Here is a 21,904-nt window from a genome sequence, read left to right on the forward strand (position 1 = left end):
ATTTGTGTTATTTTCTGCGTGTGATTCATTGTTTGTGTGATGCATTTCGATAATCCGCATCCAATGTATATATTCCCTTAGTGCATGTGTATGATTTTGTTTGGATGCATGATGTGTGTGTGTTAGAAAAATATGAAAAATTGATGCCAAAGGACATTATCAAGCTGATAATTTTAATGATGAACTCCAAGAAAAGTGCAGGATACCATGGAATCAAAGGAAGCTTTATAGAAGCTGACATTTAAGCTATGAAGACAAAGGTGTAAATTCAGGAATATCATGTACAATGGGAAAAGCTCAAGGAGTGCTGGACGGGTTTCCTTGTCGAGATGTAGTCTCTCGGAATGCACTTATTGCTGGGTATGCACAGCATGGACCAGGTGAAGAAGCGCTAAAGTTATTTGATAAGATGCAATCTGAGGGTCACTCTCCCAATGCAGTCTCATTTATCTGCGCCTTGAAAGCATGTGCTGACATAGAAGCACTTGCCAAAGGTCAACAAGTTCATGATGAAATTGTCAGACTAGGTTGGTTGCAAAGTGATATTCTGCTTGGGACTGCTGTGGTGGATATGTATGCCAAGTGTGGTGCATTTGGCAAAGCACAGGGAGTGTTGGATGAGCTTCTTGTCCGGAATGCAATAACTTGGAATGCCCTTATCACAGGTTATGCTTTACATGGGCAGATTGGAAATGTGTTGGACTGTTAATCACTCATGCCTACTATTTGGGGGGGGAAGTGTCCAGAAAAGTGGAGTCTGCTGCTTTATTTGAAAAAGAGTTTTTTTTCGTGGAATGGCGACCTGAAGACGGCTATTCCAGTTCCTCTGTGTGGGAGGCAGACATGGCGGGGATCCCTTGGCTTTCTTCACCGTCTCAGAGAGGGACAAGGTGATAGAATAGCAAAAGATATTCTCAGATTTGTCCAAGAATATCAAACTGTTGCAGCAAAAACCGATTCAAGAAGCTAAAAACCCGAAAAAAGCAAGAAAGGCAGGCCACTAATGTCCACACCCTGCTATGGTTTCCATGGGGAGAATTCGCATAGTTCTGACGGTCTCTCTCAGATTTTTCAAGCCATTCCTTGGCCCTATCCAGCTTGTAGAAGAAAATTCGTGCAACAGAATGCCTTCACGAAGCACTCATAAGCGACTGACATCTTTGTCCATGCCCGGAACCATTGCGAAATAGGGGAGCTGCTGAAGGAAGCAAAAGACCTCAAGATTGGATCTGAGTGAGGCGACTGGTCATCACATTATCAATAAAAATGGACTCGTCAAAGGGCGTGCTTGCTGGAACAGTTGATAGATTTAAAGAGAACAGCACCGAACTGCGATACTCAGGTTGATCTGTCTTCTCTTCGTCCTTGGAAATACTGGTCGCGATCCTGCAGCGTCTGAGGTGCCCGTCGTCATGTCCTCCATAAATTCCCATAGGGATTAACGCAGTGGGTGATCTGCTCTGTTTGATGGGCTAGAAGTAGGTGTTAACTGAGCTTCATCATCGTATGCATCACTTGAAATTTCGAAACAGGACACAAACCTTTGCGCTGCTGCGGCTTATCATGTAGGTCTGTTTGATGACACCAACCTTTGCGCGATTCATGCTTAGAGGATTACCTTCAGGGAAATTCGTAAGCATTAGAAGAGAACAGAGCTCTTGATCCGTAAGCTTCCTTTCCAGAGATTGGTCGTGAAATTGCCAGAACATTATTGAGCACTTAGCGATGGCCTAGTGTAGCATCTTGTCAATTCATTACTTCAGTCTATAAACGCTTGACCACAATGACCAGGTTACAAACGATAAAACGTCACTGTTTGAGGATTGATTACCAGGAAGGGCAATTATCATTTCTGTGATTGACAATCATGTCAAAGGCGCAGCAGGATAGGCATTGCAAAATATGAACTTACTTATGGGTTACCCAGAAGATACTGGACTTCTATAACAACCAATGTTTCCTTAAGGATGTTGGTTCGTTTACATTCAATAAAAACTGTGATGATGTTGCAGAAAACCAGTTTATATACCACCAATGGAAGCATAACTGATGTCCTTGGCGTGATATCAAAGACCTGCTGAAAAGTGTATGGAACAATCAAGGTTGTAGAATATAGTTATGGTCAACCATCTGGATTTGTCTGATTTGAGAATGCTGAAACTGTGTACTTTTCACTGGAGAAGAAGACTGCACTGTATGGGATACAAGACCAACTAAGCTTATTCTGAAAATATCTGGTGATCATTCCAATCGAATCAGAGGGCTGAGTGTATTGGATTCAAGTCATACAGCAGAAGTGTTTCCATTCTCTGCTGTCCACTGATATTGTCTTTTCCTGTGGCAATTTCTTGCTGAATTAGATCGAGAAAAAGTTCAGAATTGTTGCCCAGCAGTACTCTTCCAGCAGAACTCTTCAAGTCTCCTCAAGCCTATGTATCAAAGACATAACTGTCTTCAAAAACCTGAATGTAAACAGTTTATGAGAAACTTCAGATTATTCTGAATATGAACTTCTTGTAACTCATTTGACAAGGAATATAGTGAACTTTGGCATCAAATATTTGAGTTTTTCTTGTTAGCCTCATTTCTTGTTGTATCTTGAACCACGTGTTCTGCAGCCCTTGCGTGAACTCTACGACAACGGATTTTCGGAAGCATAAAGACATTGGAAAATGTAGCCACAAAATTTTGGGAATTGTATTAATTGGTCAATGTTTATATTAATTTTACCAAGAGTTGGGCTCTTCTGTCATACTAATTATCAAGTATAGCATAGGATAATAGATTAAGAGCATGGAAGAGGGAGAAGATCAGTCAAATGGCCAAAGAATGGTGGGCCGTAGGATGCCCAAGGGAAAAGGAAAAACCCTAAACCTAGACCTTATGTATAAGAGTGATGAGTTTAAATAGAATGGTTATTCTTATGTGTGCAAAATTTACTTCTGTATTTTCTTACTTCAAGTCTTGTGAGAGAGTAAGATTAAGGGGGAGTGAGAGAGTGTGTGAGAGGTGAGGGACCAAGAGAGTGAAATCTCTAGCCTCCTCTCTAATACTCTTTCACGCCTACCATGCCTTCTCTTGCATGACGAAGGCCTTTGAGGGTTGAGGAGCAATGGAGAGCTCACTTGAATCATGGAGTTAGCACTTGCGACTTTCTTGATAGGAGGCATGTGACTCGATGCTCAATACAAAGGTTTGTTCTCAATTCACATGTGAGTGACTAGGAGAGAGCTAATTTTCAATATGTGCATTTAAGCTCTTAAATAATTAAGAGTGTGCCTAATGGTCCTGACATGTTGAGTGTATAGGACAACATTTTGGTTATATTGCCAAGACCAATGGCAAATGGACCATGGATTGCTTGTACAGTTTTTGTCACATAATAGGAGGGTGCTAGTTGCATCAACTCCAAAACGCATACGAAAGTTAGTTAGGTTTGATTACATTTTTGTCATTACGATTTTGACATTTGCATTACATGTGGATCCTGGAGGGGTGCATCTATAAGAGATAATCTATACAATGTGCTTTCAAAGGGTATTAATAAATATCCTTTCACATACTATAAGGCCATAAAATGATTTCTTTTACTTTACTAAACTTACAATTTATTTTCATTTGTATTTTTTTTGGTAAATATAATCTTATAAAAATTACTAAATAAAATACGCTCTCTCTTTTGAACTCACATGATATCTTAGATGTTTTATAAGTTGCATCCCTTGGGTGTGAATCATGGATTTGATCAGTTGACTTTACTTTGTCTTATGTACAACATGTTAAAATGCATGCTTTTCTTGTGATCCTTCCCACTTTTAATTCTAAGACTCAGCGCCAACAACACGCTCTCTCATGCATAAGTAGAAGTGTATGACATAAGAAAAAGAGAGTTGTACGAAAGGGAATTTCTATTAATGGGTTTTGCATGCACAATGACGGCTCTGATCTCGTAGCGTATTGGAATGAGGGTTCGGGAAATAATTTTTGAGGAAGAGGAAGTAAATCCTTTTCATTATCATCGAAGAAGGAAGTATCCCCCATTAAGACGATATCTTATACATATATTTAACAAATATATGTATATTTTGAAAATGTTGTGAAGAGGATTTATTTCCTTCTTCCAAAAAATTGAGAAAAAAATTTGTCAAGTTGAACAAGTTATAGGTTGAAGCGAACCCGTCTTTTCCCAAACCTTGATTGGAATTGGGGGCTTTGTAGACAAAAGAACGTGTATCGAGAGAGAAGAAAGATGTGGATGTGCTTGTGCATGTGTGAAAAAGTGTATGTTGAGTGCTAGCACAATGTGAAGGGGGGCTTTAGAAAACATTTTAGGAAAATGAGAAAAAAAAGAAACAATCGTGATTTTAGAAAGATGGATTCCTATTAAGGTACTCTTCCTCTCTCCAGTCACGACCCTCAACACCTTCATCATGATCATCTAGTGACCTGCACGCTGATCAGTACCATCACTCGAAACACCCCCGTGTGCAGCCGCCATTCCCGCTAAGTGTTGCCATGTGCAGTCGCCATCGCCATCAACGACTGTCGTGTGTAGCCATTGTCTCCATTGCAGCTCATCATCGCATCACATTTGTGTTGAGTGGTGCTCGTGTGCTTTGCAACCCATTCTATCGCATCTACCATCCATCGCCTCCATTCCACCTTTTGAGAGGCACCCATGTACAACTGCCATCACCTGGGAGCACTGACATATCATCGTGAGTAGTGTTGGTGGCGCTGTAGTAAATGCCAATAGGTCATCATGCCCTCATCATCTTCATCATCATCAACACCGTCAACATCATCCTCCAACTCGTCATCATCACATTGTTGTCATCCCAGTCCTCATCATCTGCACTCAACTCGGGCTCTAAGGGCAGCAATAAGTGTCTTCATATTTCCTTCTAAATCAAGGATAGCCTTCATCAATACCACAGCTATCCCCATCATTGTGCCTTCATCAACACCACCAATGTCACTGTGATGTCCTTCTATAATAGAAAAGCCCTACACGTATGCTTTTTAACTTCTTGCATATTAATAAATTGGTGATGTCAAGCCTCTATATATGATTGGTTGGGACCCCAACACACCCTCTTGGTGACTCTCACATCTGGTAGTGGAATGAGTGATTACTGAGAGAGGATGCATTTTAGGTGTAATGAAAGTGGATTTTTGGAGCCCATTTTAAAGCACAAAAGGGGCTCATAGGCATAAAATAGCAATTTTTAATTGAAAATGAACAATTGCATATCAAGGAGCTAGATTTTTTCTAAATGCACTTCGATGCCGGAAATCCAATGCAAGCGTCCATTCATCAATTGAATTTCCTTAGACCTCCCATTTAATAGCCACAAGGTTTGGCTTTATGAAGCAACTACTAGATCTAAAAGTGGGAAAGCATGTGACAGAGGCTAGGGTGATAGATTTCAACACTAGAAAGCCATCCCTCCAGTTAGATTGCGATTCGAAGGTTGTTTGCTTCCTTAATCGGGTCGAAACCACTTTGTGTGAGTGTAAAAACCCAACTTTGAAGTAGCTATTTGGAAACTTCGTGTAAAACTTGATTAGTAAGAAGGAAAGTAATCAAGAAAGGAAACATGATGGGGGGAGGGGAGGGGAGCATTTTTTCGGCACCTCCTCAAATCCTCTAAAAATGACGAATTTTGACCGGTGACAATTCTCTTCTCCCTCCTAGGCATTAACTGCACAAATTTTTTGCTCTCCATCGCTCTAATTCCCACGAAGAATGATGTAGTATTCGGAAAAATCAAAATTCAATCTTTCTCTCTCCTCTTCCTCTCTCGCCATAAACGGGGTTCATATGGATTGAGAGAGTGAGGGGGAATGGGTGTTGGTTCACAAGACGGAATGCAAGAGATAGATCAAGAAAGTGCCAAGGAAGCATAAAAAATGAGTGGAAATTTGTGTCAATAGGCTTCTTGTTTTCGAATTACGAAGCATGCGTATGGGATTTTATGACTAAGTGGGTTTCTCTTAGTTTTATGATGAATATTGGTTTTCGATGGTTGAAATTGGTTTTTAGTGTTTGGATATAGTTTATTCTATCAGAAATATCAACATGAAAAGCAAGTCTTAATTGTTTATACACTTTATGTAAAACAAGCAAAAGTACGGTTTTATGCTAAATGGTCAATTTTATGAGTTTCATCATGGCAATGTAATATTTTTGTTGAAAAATATACGAGCCCGTGTGAGTCTCATGCAATGACAATTCCGGCATTGAAGATACGAACGGTGCGATCTTTATGTTGTACACAACATGACCCTCCACTAGCCAAAATCGAGACTAAGGTTTTAAAAAAACCCGCATATCTACATGTGAACCTCCTCTTGGGAGGAGGATAAAAGGATATTAAGGGGGTGAAAATTCAAAAATGTTATATTATCCCTTCTTTCCCCCCAGCTGAAGGCCGTGCTTGCGGAGAGGGAGTAAGGCACTGATGATTAAGCGCTTTAATTGGATGACGTGGGGGGGGATTAGGCCATGCATCAAGATGCGTGGGGGGGGGGGGGGGAGGTCCCTCTCCCTTCACCTATAAAAACCCCCTATGGGGGGGGAGCAAGGGGAGAGAGGGCGTGAAGAAAAGAAGAGTGTGAGGCTGTCAGAGAGAAGGGAAGCTGAGGAAAATTGACGTGAGGAAGGATAGGCCGCCATCGTGAGAGAAGGGAGAGTGGTGATCGCCACCGTTCATGCTGTCAGTGCTGGAATACGCCGCCAGCTCCGCTTGCCAATATGCCACGGCCGGTCGTTGCTGACACTGCCTTCCACAAAATTGCCCTTCTACTCGCCCACGTGGTCTTCATCACGCCCCCCTTCTTGTGGACTTCCATAAGCCCCCTTCCCCAGGTTGGTTCCTTCACAAGCGGATTTTTACAACCCCAGGATTAAGCCCTCTTTTCCCCCTTGCATCCCACACAAGTCCATTTTACCCCGGGTTTCTCTTAAACCCCTTCCCATTGCAACTCTTATAATTCCCTGTTAACCTCGGTTCAAAGCCCCTATCCATGGAGACCCTATTAAGTCCATTGTAACCGCGATTTAATGCCCCTTTTTCCCCTTGCATTCCCTAGGAATTAAGCCTTCATATTGATCTCCGTATGTTCATTCCGAACCCGGAATTTTCAAGTCCCCTTCTGATAACAGCCACCACAAGAAAAAATCTTCACCCCCGGTTCTTGTTAGAAAAAGAGGGGTTTCTCTAAACCCTTTCCACTCAAATTCCCCCCATAACTCATCTCTAATTTTTCCCTCACATTCCTTCTCCACAAAGATCCTTATCCCCGGAATTTCTATGAAAGGAAGGAGAAGTTCATAAGTTCCCATTTCTAAAGCCGATTCCGAAAGACGGTGCTTCGGTCAAGGAAGCCGTACCTCAAAGGGAATCGCGCGTACAAGGGAGAACAGACCAAGATCGTAAGATTGCGGCCAAGGCAAGAAGGTCAAATTCATGATGGCCCCTAAAAAGGCACAAGGCACAACCGTAAGAGGATCATCTCCTAACATTCATGTGGATATTTCACTGAACCCATAAGTCCAGGTTTTCTTCCTATTTTTGATTTACATCGGAATATTACAATTATGCATGGTTAATTCACCGAAGTAAGATGCACTTTTGTGATTGAATAACAATGGCTATCTTAAAGGAAATAACTCACAATTGAAGAATTCCGTCGTTTGTATTTCTCAAAGAAATGAACGAAAGAAGAACATAAGACGTCTATGCATTCTCAACCAATTGTTTTTATGCATTGCAAAGTAACGAATTTAGATCAACTAATAATCATCATTACAAAGTTGAAATTATTGTTGTACACTTCCAATATGCATGGAAAGATAAAATCGCATGTTGTATTATTAGAGATCTCTTTCTTCACAATGATTCATTAAAGAAGATTGCTAACAACCGTAGGAATTTGCAAGGCATGGAAATGATTTTAGGGCTGCATAAAGTAGGTTAAACTCTAGACAATTGGTATAAATCTCATTCAAGCTATGTAGTAGTTAGGAAAGGTTGTGTAATGCTCATTTAGCGCATGAATATTTCATGAAGTTAACACAAGGCTGCATGGTTCGTTTTAACATAAAACCATAAATGTTTAGTGGCATGAATCTTGAATGCATGTTCTAGAAGGATCAATAGGAATTATGCAGTAACTTAACATACACTTTGATCTTAACCAAGAAAGTTAGGGGTTGTAAATCTAATCATACGTAGGCAATGAATCGTGTGCTTACGAGAATGGTATCGTAATGCAACTAGTTTCCCCCTCTTTGATCAAGGCAATATCTTTAGGAATAGATAAGTACATTGTTTTACCCTAAACACTTAAACCGCAAAGGACTGGCTTAAGATTGGTTAAATCGATGCAACATATCCCAAGTGCTAACTAGGGTTTAGCACGTTGAGGACGTAACCTAGTCGCTCTTATTTCCAAGTTGAAACTCTCATACCCCAAAGACTTGCCCTTATTCACGGAATGTAGAGACAATCGGACATACTTGCAAGAAACAATCTTGGGTTTCTACCCTAAGGATCGCTTGATTAAAACGATGAAACTCGGATTGAGTTGGAACCCTAGGACCGACGAAGTCGGCCGAGTGCAATTGGAAGTGGATTGGATATGAAGACACCCTAAACCTTATTTCCTATCTAATCATGATTCCGTGATTAGAAGGCACCGTTCGGTGGGTAAAATAGTCCCATGGATTTGATGCGACATTTGTGCAACAAATTGCAGAGTCGCATGATCTTGTGGCTTGACCACAAGAGAATGACCAATTCCTCCGAATGAGATTGGCAAATTCTTGCGCAAGTTTATCTTGCAAGAGGATGAGTAGTCATCCTGATATAGCACCTTTCTTGGAAAAGGTGACCAAGATAAGAGGATTAGATAATTTCTTGGAAGCAAACGACCAATCCGTGATTTGGAATAACATATTTACTGCTAATAGAACTTAAGGTAATGGTTAAGTTGGGTTAGTAGGGTACGACCCTAACCCAAGGACATAAGGGTTAACAAACAAGCCCTTGGGGATCTTGCCAAGTCGCAATTGATCCTGGATCGAGTGCTGGATGCATTCGGAGAGAAGGATTCACTCCTTAGTAGTTGGCCATATTAATGACCACTGGAAATGATTGTGCTTTAGAGAGCACTGTTTGCTTTGTTTGCTCAAGGAACTAAAGGATGAAAAGATATCTAATGCTTTAGGTTAAAGGCTTGACGGGAGTGGCAGCCTCAGTTACCCCCGACTGTTTGCCTGACCCTAACCAAGGGGGTTGTTAGCCGCACCAGGAAGGTGGACCAAACCCGCCGCATGAGGTCTCTCCATTGAGCGCTACTTGGATTAGGAGGACGCTTGGGTGCCAGGGGGCTCTGGCCGTAAATCCCTCGCCTTCCAGGCCCTGCACAAGAGGCCAACGTGACTCAGGATTGGAAGTCGAGGCCCACATACTAGTCTACGGGCGGAATCTTGGATTAGTAATCCATATGGATTGTTGGATAGCCTTTGGACGGATTATGGATAAGCCTACGAGATGGACTTTATAAATGTATTTCAAATATAAATATGATAACCTGTTGAAAAGGAACTTGTTTGACATTGCTTTTCTATGTCAAGTGCTATGATTACGTGAAGGAACCAGTGCCTAACAGGCTAATTAATGAAGCTGCTTAATGCATGTCCAACTAAAATGTGGTAGGTAATTGGACAACTAAAACAACTTGAGGAAAGTGCGGTGGATGTGGCCATGGGTCCATCCTACGAATGGGTGGTCCTGGTTGGCCGAGAACTTTTCTCAATCATAATGGATAGCAAGAAGATCGTTCAAAGGAAATGAATAGTAAGGGCGCTGACCTAGAGTCTAGGTTATAATAATCCCAGTTTACGTTATTTTAGGAAAATGGAAAATGGGACTATGCCTTATGGCAGACAGGTCAAGCCTTGCATCCCTCTCGTTTCCCATTCTCCTTGAACCAAGTGTAGCGTGAATCCGCTTTGGCCCTGGTGTTTCTGTGTAAAGTAGTTCGCTCAGGGTTCGACGCTAGTTGCCGTTTAGGAAATGACCATTAGGGAAAACCCTGATTCAGGTCGGTCCTAAGTGGGAACAACTAGAATACTTCCACTACGTGGTAGACGCGGAAAGTCCTCGATCACAAACCCCGTAACATTCCATGGGAGTGCCGGGTGGAGCTTTCTAGATCTCCTTTCTAATGGACTGCTAAGATGTGTCCTGAAGAGAACAGGTGGACACGTTACAGTTGGTATCAGAGCAAACCAACAAAGGATTTGTTTTTAAGAAATCTTAATAGAAAGAAGTAAAGCAAATGTTGTTGTTCAGAGAACATTTCCTTACTTGCGATGTTATCTTGTAGAATTATGAAACTTGGAACAGGTTCTTAGTATTCCGAGTCATGTTTATGACCACGATGCATTCCCCGGATTATCAAAAAAGGGTTGAGATGATGAACATCCTAGATCGTATTTATAATCCATCGCCTTTGTACGTGGAATGAAGATGGACAGGTGACTCAGGAATCTATTACATAGCTGCCCATCGGTTTGCATACCTTCAAACCAACCTAAAGAGGATCAAGTGGTTGGAAGACCTGAAGATTGTGAAGCTGTTCATTTTTGTGGAGGCTCACGTAAACTCAACTTTACATATTCAAGGTCGGAGGGTTGAACTGAACTCATATGTATACGAGGAGGTGACCCATGTAATCCCTGCCCACAGGATCAAGGTGTTGGGACGCTATGAGAAGAATGGGTTCCAAAGGAAAGGATACCCTAATCTTCTGATGACTTACCGATTCTTGAAGATCCATGGCCCAAAATCATACTATTATCCAGTTCCTGTAGATAAATATATTACAACATTATTCTCCCCAAACTAAATGTAACAATTGCTCTATCATCTCAGGAAATATTGTACTCCGAAAGGTTTATGCCCATATAAATGCAATAGGACTTCTTTTTATCAATGTCTATCTTGTCCATGAGAATTGATAAAAAGTTAAGTGGCTAGTATTCTTAGTTGATAGCTGAATTGGGTATGAAATATAAATCATAACGATTAGCGAGTTATAACATTAAGAATACATTATCCAGGCACAACCCTAGGTACAGATTCCCAGTTCGCCTCCTACATCAAGTACTGCCATGATCCAGGAGAAGAAGTTTCTTCTCAAGTAGATCAAGCCGCCAGAATTTTATGGGAGAGGTAGGACTGTCCACGGATGCTGAGATTTGGATAGAATCTATGGAGGATTACTTTGAAGCAGCCCATTTGTACTACACCCGCCAACCAGACTATGCTCGCCAAGCTGAATCTCACCGGCGAAGCCAGGCTTTGGTGGAAGCAATGGTGCAGAGATCAAGGGATCGCAGAAGGATCCGTTACCTGGTAAAAGCTGAAGAAAGCTGTGCAAGGAAGATACTTACCACCTACGTATCGCACGTAGAAAATTAATAAGTACTACGAGTTGAAACAGCTGGGACTCACCCTTGACGCATATTACTCAAAATGTGTCTCGCTTCTTAAGTATGCGCCACAGATGGACATGACACAGTAGGTGTCAAAATTTTGTACTGGTCTAAACCCACCAGTGAATACCCATCTCGAATGTATGTGCCCAACAGATCTACATGACGCACTCATTCGAGTTGCACCTATAATTTAGGAGGTACAGGCTAGGCCAAGAGGTAACAAAAATTGGTCTTATAATGACCCGAATAGAGGAGCCTTTAGTCCTCAAATGAAGAGAGCTCAAGGTTAGAATCGGGGACAAAGAAATAAGGCAAGGACTAATAATGTCAACAACTTTGTCCCTACTCAAAGAAATGGCCAAAACCTCCATTGTTTCCACTACAACGAGCCTGGTCATTTCAAGAGGAAATGTCCCAAGCTTGGAAGAGGACATCGCAAGCACCTTTCCAAGGAACTGGTCGTGGCCAGGGAGCCACTACCCGAGGCAGAGGAAGAACCGCCTGTGTTGCCAACAGGGAAATGTGCGAAGAAGAAGATCCGACCATGGAAGCACAATTTGAAAGGGCCACAGTCCATGCCGCTCTTCACAAGAAAGGGCCGAATCGCAAGTTTTCAGTGATTCAAACATCATCAGACTATCAAGGCAGAGGTTTCAAGACCTTGATTGATTGTGGTAGTACACATTTCTTTATCTCACCAGCTTGTGCAAGAAGATTAGAAATAGCCACAATAGAAACACCTACCTTGGTTGTGGAATTAGCAAATGGTCGTGAGGTCACTTGTACCAGGCAAACTGCTAAGGTGGAATTCCTTCTGGGAGGAAAGATGACTTCAATCAAATTTAGAGTCATGAACCTAGGTATCCATGAGTGTCTACTTGGAATGGATTGGCTTAAACCTAATGACGCCCACATTCATTGTGGAAAGGGCCAAATTTCATTTCAGAACTCTAAAGGGGAATTGGTCACAACTCAAGGAGAGGCTGGAAAGCCGAAAATTCAATTGGCCAAAGCATCTCGGATTATAAAGGGAGTTAGAAAGGGACTACCTGTCTACTTGATTAAGCTCAATAAGCTAGATCAGAAGAAGGAGTCTAGTGAAGAACCTTCATGGCTAAAGGAGTACGCGGACATATTTCCTGAAGAGTTGACAGAACTCCCACCTCAAAGAGAAGTGGATCATGAGATCAAGCTAGTGCTGGGAGCTATGCCAATTGCAAAGAGACCTTATAAAATATCCATCCCGGAAGCAATTGAGCTGAAGGAACAACTCAAGCAACTATTAGATCAGGGCTACATTCATCCTAGCAGTTCACCATGGGGAGCTCCAGTACTGTTCCAGGAAAAGAAAGATGGAATGCTTTGACTGTGTATTGATTACAGAGGGTTGAATCAATCAACTATCAAGAACAAGTACCCTATTCCTAGAATAGATGAGCTTCTTGATCGTCTTCAGGGTGTAAAGATCTTTTCCAAGATTGATCTCAGGTCTCATTACTATCAGATAAGAATCAAGGAAGAAGATATCCCAAAGACAGCCTTTAACACAAGATATGGACACTTTGAGTTTCTAGTTATGTCATTTGGGCTTACGAATGCGCCTGCCACCTTCAACAGGTTAATGCAGGATATCTTTAGGCCATATCTTGATGACTTCGTACTCGTCTTCTTCGACGACACTTTAGTCTATTCCAAACAGAAAGAAGATCATGAACCACAACTTCGGATTGTCCTTGAGACAATGAGAGCACATAAGCTCTATGCTAAGATGAAGAAGTGTGCATTCATCAAACGTCAAATTGAATATCTAGGATTCATCATATCAGCGGAAGGAATCTTAGTGGATCCAGCCAAAGTCAGAGATGTTCTAGAATGGCCAATACCAACAACTGTCAAAGAAATACACAGTTTTCTTGGATTGACAGGATGGTATAGGGTCTTCATCAAAAACTATGCTTTGATTGCAGCACCTCTGATGTACTTACTAAAGAAGCAAACATCCATTGCATGGTCAACTATCGAACAAACCAGCTTTGATAGATTGAAGCAAAGTTTGGTATTAGCACCTATCCTAAAACTTCCAGACCTCAGTAATAATGAGTTCGAGGTAGTAATTGATGCTACACTACAAGATATAGACCTTATAGCGACGTTTAAAGCGACGAAAATACAAACAACAAAATTTGCCCCCGTCGTCGCAAAAAGCGTCGTTATTGACGACGCCATAGAATCGTCGCTATATGCGTCGCTATATGCATCGCATTTGCGTCACTATATGCGTCGCTATATGCGTCGCAAACGCATATAGCGACGGTTGCAGAGAATTTGCGATGCTGATAGCGACGCCAATAGCGACGCGTGCAGTAAATTTGCGAGCAAATAGCGACGGTAACAGAGAAAAAAAATATTTTGTGGCAGGGAAGCTTGCACTGTGTGCTGTATGAGAGCCATACAAAATAGTTTCTGCACTGCTGCATACAAAGCGTTTGCAAACAAAAAGAATGTATACTGAAATCATAAAACTGATACATGAAATAAATACATGATATCGCATAAAATGCGATTGGTACAATCATGAAACAATATCACTAATACATAGAAAATGTCTACATAGATCGGGCGACTAAAAACTAAAGGTGTGTGAGCTCTAAGGATCCAAGGGCGAGCTACAAATCCTCGTCCCCCGAAAGCTCGTCCCGCTGCAAAGGAGCATCAAACGGATTCTGCAGAAAAAGAAACAACATATCAATCCACCATACAATAATGCATTCAAATATCTCATGGTAACTACGGACAAGAAAGATGAGTGACTTACAAGGCCGCCGCGTCTATACAATCGGTCGATCAATGCCCTGAAACCATGCCTCTCTGCATATCGAGTCTCAAGGCCTTGCGGATCACGATTTGTAACGGAGTGCTGCAAAGAAAACAAAATGCTAACTGTTAGAAACATGATTGTCAGTACAAAGAATATCTCAAAAAAACAAATAAGCAAAACAAAAGAGAAACTTACAAAGTCCTCCAAATATGTCCTGTGGCCGCCACTCCCAAGATGATGTACCGATCCGGCCTCGATTTGTGCCCTTGCCGCCTCCCGCTGCTGACTCCAATGTCCTGGCGAATTTGTAGCCTCCTCCCTCAGTCGGCGCCAGTCGTCTGCATCTAACCACTCGGGCTTTGGAGCCCCACTCTTGATTGCCTTGCGTGCGTCGGATCGTCTATGTGACATGTATGCACGCATGGAATCCATCATCCAGCCCGTAGAGAATCTATCCACTGCGGGGCTGGCACCGGGAACTCCTCGTGCAAGGATGCTACTATGTAGTCCTTGCTCCCCTCCGGTATGTTCCTCCAATGATCTAGGACGTTGTGCTGAAAAACTTGTTGGCACAACTCCCTCATACGAGCCATCACCCTCCTCCCCTCATCATTCATGATGATGGCTCCTGACCTGCCATCCACTAGGTATCCATAACCCCTAGGAGTATGCCTAAGATGGGCCCTCTCCCATCTCCGTTCACGCTCCTGGGCATATCCAGGAGACCCCTGTACATCCGGTGTACCGACGGGGGTACCCTCTCCCGGAGTGCCACTCAAAGGGGTGCCACCAAAAGGCGTGCCATCTGCCAACGACTGTGCAAAAGCCGGAGTAATTGGAGTGGACGTCCCCACAGGTGTGACAAATCCTGGAGGTGACGCAGCTCCAGCTGAACGACGAGACGGAGAGACCGCGTCCGTGTCTCCACAGCAGCACCCCCATGATCCTCCTACAGTCGCAGTCCCTCCCTCTGGCCCAAGTCGTGAGCGTCGAGATCGTCTGCTCGAAGCTGAAGCATCTGATTGCGCTGAAGCTGATCTAGCAGAGCGCCCTGACGAAGAACGAGACAGCTCCTGATCTGCCATCTCTCTGAATCTCGCGAGCTGATCTGGAGACATGCGTGCCATCATGTCCTGAAACTCTTCATCGCTCATCCCTCGACTCATCCTGAAAATGTCAATACCTGCACAAATAAAAAATGATGTTAGAATAATGAATTTAAACTATACAAAGCACGTTAATATAAATCATTTTTGAAAAATCCCTCTTAAAATGCATATCTTATCTACCTTTATGGAAGATCTAAACAACGAATTGAGTAATACAATTCTCCAAGAATCAAGTATTCTATGGTCCCATGTTAATCTCCTGACACAACTCTGCATACACTGGAAGGTCGATAGACATGTCACTACAAAAGAACGAGTCTGCCTCGTTCTCAAAAAATTCTACGACTTCTGTATTTCCATCATTGTTAGCCGATGCGGGCTCCAAGCTTGCGGTGACCTCCACCCCTTGTAATTTCGATCCCTCTATTTGTATATTTTCTTCATCTATGCCTGGAACATCGCTTTGATCATATACTCTCGTACCTCGAGGAGTTGAAGGTATAACATACCACCATCGAGGTTGTCGGGGGTTTGGATAGAAGATTACTTGTTCACAAACACTTACAAAGCGACTTCAAACCATTGTGACATAAACCATGTCGTATTACAATTAGCAAGCAAATGACTATTTGTACCTGTTCACAATGGGCCGGCAACACAAAGGTGTCGTGCAAATCCATCCTTTTTTTTTCGGAATCTATTTCGAGAAATCCAGATGGACCTCGTCGAACTGTTGCTCCAGCTCCTCCAAGTACCACTTTGAACCACTGCACATCGAATAGTATCATGGAGAAGCTACGGTAATCCACCGTAATAATACTTTGCAAGTTCCCAAAATACTGCATCTCATCCACAACCGTGTTCGGATCCGTTGCTCGTCGTCGACTCTCTTGCTCAAACCTTGCCATGACACCACAGTCCATTGTGGAGCGCATTTGGTCAATACGCTCCACCCGAAAATGCCGTCCGCGCGACCACGTTGCACTATATATTTTGTACTGCACATTGAAACACTCAAATTAGATATAGCAAGCAAATTTAGATACGACACATTCTAAACCCCTCATTACCTTTGGACTACATCCCCTCGAGAACTCCCACTCCTCCATTGAGACCTCTGTCCCTTCGCTGGATGCTGCGGTCAAGGCTCCATGCAACCATCGTGTTGACATAAACCGCGTCATCTCCTCCATGCCTTCGGGATATCAAATCGGTCCGTGACGCGTACTGCATCGGAATTCAGCTCGCGCTTCCTCTCGATCTTGCCTTGCAATCTGGTACTTGGCGAGCCACGTCTCCATGGAGGCATGGTGCAACATACAAAAGCGATTCACTTTCTCTTCCATTGAGGCGTCCATTCTTTTTTCTACCCCATTTCCAACCACCACATCTCCAGTCAGCCTATCATCGTCCTTCAGCATCCATAGCATTTCATTGTCTGGTTCCACCATTGGTAGCCATTGTGAGATATGCACTAATGCCTCTGACACCAACCAACCTTCCACCATGCTACCTTCCGGACGAGCTCGTTGTCGCACAAAGCCTTTCAGGGTTTTCATGAAGCGCTCCAAGAAGAACATCCATCGCGTATGGACAGGTCTAGCAATCTCCACTTCGTCCACAAGATGCACAAGAAGGTGAACTTGTATCGTGAGCATGCTAGTGGGCAGGTATTTCTCAAAGAGACAGACCATCTTAACTACTCCCCGCCTTGCGGATTCAATAGAGGACGACTTAATCTCTTTCTGTGAGATCCATTGCACCAAAGTCGACAACTTGTAAATGGCCCCGCGAATTTCTGGAGTTAGGCATCCCGCGATCACGATCGGTAGGACAAACTACCACAAATGAGAAAGCATTAAGAATAATGGTCACTTTTCAAATTTCAAAATGTCCACGCTAATAAAAATCCATTCTGTTCACAAATCTGACATATCTTATGCCAATCATGGGATTTTAGCCCAGACATTTGGTCATCTTTAGAAAATGCGGACTTGAGAGAACGCATCATACCCGTCGGAGTGCGGATAGACTTGATTACTTGCTTCACAATGCGCTCTTCTTTGGTAGACAAAACCCAGGGAGCGCCAGGAAGCTGCACTCCCCCTTCAGCACTCGACTGCGGCCAAAGCACCTCCATCTTACCTACCTCCTTTAAATCCATTCGTGACCCTATAGTGTCTCTCTTTCCTGTGATGTGGTCCCATAGCAAGTTGCCCACATTTTTGAAAATATGCATGGGATTCAACAAGTGGTTGACTTGTAAGTGGGTCCAATATGGCAACTCGTAGAAAACTGAGAACCGTCGCATTCCATTTGGATGTGATTCTGGGTTTACCATTTTCAGCTCGTACCAGCTTGCAGCGTTCATACGTGCTGGAGGTCGTCCAAGAAAACCTTCCCTGAGTTCATGATCCTCCGGCAAGAAAGCGGTGTGTCCTTGATATACCATCTTCTTCATGGTTAGTGACCTTCGGGAGTCTAACTGTGGCCCACACAATGGACATGCATGATAACCTGAGGTAACGAGACCTACAAGGCGATCCACGACCTAGTGAATACTTGATTGAATGAAATAAAATATAGATATTACCAGCGAGAACAAAGGTCTGCTCACCTGAGCACTCTCCCAATCCCGGAAAGTCATGCATCGTCCACATGAGAATGGCTCAATTGTTGGCTGACCGCCGACCATCGCGCCTGCTCATATCTTGCACCGTGACCCCCTCCTCCCACAAAATCTTAAGCTTATCGACTAATGGACGAAGATACACATCCATATTTTTTACTTTGTAGCGGCCCGGGACGAGCAAGCTAAGGATGAGATGTCCTTTCTTCGTAGAAAGCCATGGAGGAATGTTGTAGTTGACAAGCACTATAGGCCACACATTGTAAGAAGTCGAGCACAGACTGAATGGGTTCACACCATCCATGGCGAGACCGAGCCGAAGATTCCTTGGCTCTCGCGCAAAGCCTAGGAAGATAGAGTCAATGTGGCTCCATGCACGCGAATCTGCTGATATTCGTTGAACTCCATCCGTGGACCTATTCTGCACATGCCACGTTGTCAAGCTTGCAATGGCAGACGTGCGAAACATGTGGTTTATGCGGGGGATGAGCGAAAAGTGTCTGAGAACTTTTTGAGGGATGGTCTGCCCTTGCAAGTCCTGTCGATACCTGTGAGCACCACACTTTGGACATGTCTCCATAGTCTCGTATTCATCTCGAAACAATATGCAGTCGTTGATACATGCATGGATGTTATTGTAGTCCATGCCAAGCTTCCGTAAAACATGTCGTGTATCATCACGAGACTCAGGTATGGTGTTTGCAGGTGGCGATATATGATAGTTCAATAACCTGAAAAAAATCATAAAACACCTTGAAAAAACACAAATGTTTGCAATAATACTGTTTTTAAAAAAAACAATGAAGTCTGTGTGCAAGGTACTTGAATAACTCAGTCACACTCGTATCGCTCCAACCGTATTTTGCTTGCACACTTAAGAGTGCAAGCAATGTCTTCAACCGAGATACTCGACACCCATCATATAATGGTATGGATGCTTCCTCTCTAAGCGGGTCAGATGTCTCAACATCCATGGGAATCAATGCATCGATCATTGCCTCCATCTCAGGCTCCAAGATTGTAGGCAATTCGGGAAGGTTGTCTGTTTTTGCGAGTGGTCGATTGGCTCCTGCAATCCATCCATCACACGTCCATGAACTCTTCTAATTGGCCGCAAAGGGTGCACTCCCCCTTGGGTCGAGACATCACCCCCCTGGATACAAAATTTGCCAACAAGACCCAATCTTATTGTGTATGGTTTTCAATTAGCTTGAGAGTACAATGCATGAAAAATGCTAACTTCAAATTACCGTTTGCTGAAAATCCGCAATCGCCTGATCAATCTCAGATTGAAACTCGCCAAATCGTCGTACGTGTTCTATAGACAATCGGTGTTTTCGTCTAATTGCCAACTTGCATTGAGAGCAAGGACATGGGACACGCTGATTAAGATACGTCTTGCGGTCTTGAACAATAAGACCTTCTTCGTTTGCCATCTTATCTACATTACAGCAAACGAGGCTTAAATGGATAGCTTTATGGAGATAAACGTCAAGTTGCAAGTTGACCATAAACCTTGCATTGTATATAGTAGTCGAGAGATTTTTCGATGTTATATCTCGGCCTTGTATCATGCTCAACGATTTGTTTGTCCCGGTAGATAATTATTTGTTATATCTCAGCTTTGAGTATAAGTAATCCATTTTAAAATTAATACGCGCCATCTATGAAATTTTATAACTATAGTAATAAAATTTATTTCAATCAATTCTACTCATAGTCATAAGACCTGAGAGAAATTATCCTATACTCAATTTAAGGGTTTCTTCTTCTATAACAATAATTTTGGGTTCATTTTGATGAAGTACGTGGCCCATGGCAAAGCACATTGCATACCATTATCAATAAGTCTATTATCTTAAATTTCCTTCCCCTCCCTCTCCCTCTCCCTCTCTTTCTCTCCCTCTCCCTCTCTTTCTCTCTTTCTCTCACCTTCTCCCTCCCCCTCTCGTTCTCTTTCTCTCCCTCTCTCATTTCCTTCCCCTCCCCCTCCCCCTCCCTCTCCCTCTCCCTCTCCCTCTCCCTCTCCCTCTCCTTCTCCCTCTCCCTCTCTATCTCTCTTTCTCTCTCATTTCCTAAACAAGCAAAAAATAAAGTGATTTAAACATCCTCCAAGTAAAAGGGAGAGGGAGAGATACAATGCACTCTCCCTCTCTTTCTCTTTCTATCCCTCTCTCATTTCCTTCCCCTTCCTCTCCCTCTCGCTCTCTTTCTCTCTCATTTCCTCTCCTAAACAAGCAAAAAATAAAGTGATTCAAACATTAAACAAGCAAAAGGGAGAGGGAGAGAGAGAATGCACTCTCCCTCCTTCTCCCTCTCTTTCTCTTTCTCTCCCTCCCTTATTTCCTCCCCCTCCCTCTCCCTCTCCCTCTCCCTCTATTTCTCTTTCTCTTTCTCTTTCTCTTTCTTTCCCTCTCCCTCTCCCTCTCCCTCTCCCTCTCTTTCTCTCTTACTCTCTCGTTTCCTCTCCTAAACAAGCAAAAAAGAAAGTAATTTAAACATTAAACAAGCAAAAGGGAGAGAGAGAGAGAGAATGCACTCTCCCTCTCTTTCTCTCCCTCTCCGTCTCCCTCTCCCTCTCTTTCTCCCTCTCTTTCTCTCCCTCTCTCTCCCTCTCCCTCTCCTTCTCTTTCATTTCCTCTCCTAAACAAGCAAAGGAGAATGATTTAAACCTTCAACAAGCAAAAGAAAGAGAGAGGAGACTCACCAATGAGATATGGCGAGCATGGGCGGCTTCTCTTTGCAACGAGGGCTCCTCCTCTCCTTCGCGAACAACGGCGGTGGCGGCGGCGGCGGCGGCGACAGCAAGTCTCTTCCTCTTCTTCTCTCACAAAGCCTTCGCTCTGTCCCTCGCTCTCACTCTCAAAAGGCGAAGAAATGAAAATGAAAACGGCGCTCTGGTTTCGGCCGCGCTTTTTTTCCCTGCGGCATCGCTATTGGCGTCACTATTTGCGTAGCAAATGCGACGCAAATAGCGACGAAATGCGACGCAAATAGCAACGCAAATAGCGACGCCAATTGCGACGCCAATAGCGACGCCGATATCCGCCGTCGCTAATCGGCGTCGCTAATTTCCCAATTCCTTGTAGTGCTAGCACACTTGCCTTAGGATGTGTGCTCATGCAGGAAGGTCATCATGTAGCATACTCTTCAAGGAAACTGAAGAGCCATGAGAAGAATTATGCTACCCATGATCTAGAACTATTAGCTATCATCCATGCTCTAAAGCTTTGGAGACACTACCTGTTGGGTAACAAGTTTACTCTAGTGATTGATCATAAAAGTGTCAAGTGGATATTTACCCAAAACGAGCTCAATATGAGGCAACGTCGGTGGATTGAAGTGCTAGAGGAGTATGATTTTGAAATCAAGTATCGACCGGGAAAGGAGAATATAGTTTCCGATGCACTCAGTCGCAAGGCATTCCTTAATTCACTGATCTTTCAAAATCCATCAACAGCTAGATCACTAGCCACAAAGGTGTCCATGCCAAACAACCCAATACTTGAGCTAGCTAGAGAGAAAGCATGCCATGATCCATCCTATCAAAAGATGCTAAGGGAGATCCCTATCAAGGAGCAGGACCAAAAGCTATAGGCTAAGTATCATGAATTCTCTATCAATAGTGGACTTGTCTACGACAGAACGAGATTGTGCATACCAGCAAGCTAGTCACTTAAGCAGAAAATATTGTGGGAAGCTCATGATTCCCCTTTCTCAGGATATCCTGGCTATGCTAAGACTCTCAATGCAGTTAGAAAGAGCTACTATTGGGAGAGACTTAAAGGTGAAGTTCTCAAATATATCACTGAGTGTTTGTCTTGTCAATGTATCAA

General features: G+C 43.1%; 1 pseudogene; it reads left to right on the plus strand.

Annotated features, from left to right (window-relative positions):
• Positions 1–286: 286 nt before the first annotated feature.
• Positions 287–709, plus strand: LOC148040178 (putative pentatricopeptide repeat-containing protein At3g28640 pseudogene; annotated as a pseudogene).
• The last annotated feature ends 21,195 nt before the right edge of the window (positions 710–21,904 follow it).

Source organism: Lygodium microphyllum, chromosome 2, assembly GCF_053477565.2.
Source record: "Lygodium microphyllum isolate KBCC chromosome 2, Lygodium_microphyllum_v1.1.10, whole genome shotgun sequence".
Classification (NCBI taxonomy): domain Eukaryota; kingdom Viridiplantae; phylum Streptophyta; class Polypodiopsida; order Schizaeales; family Lygodiaceae; genus Lygodium; species Lygodium microphyllum.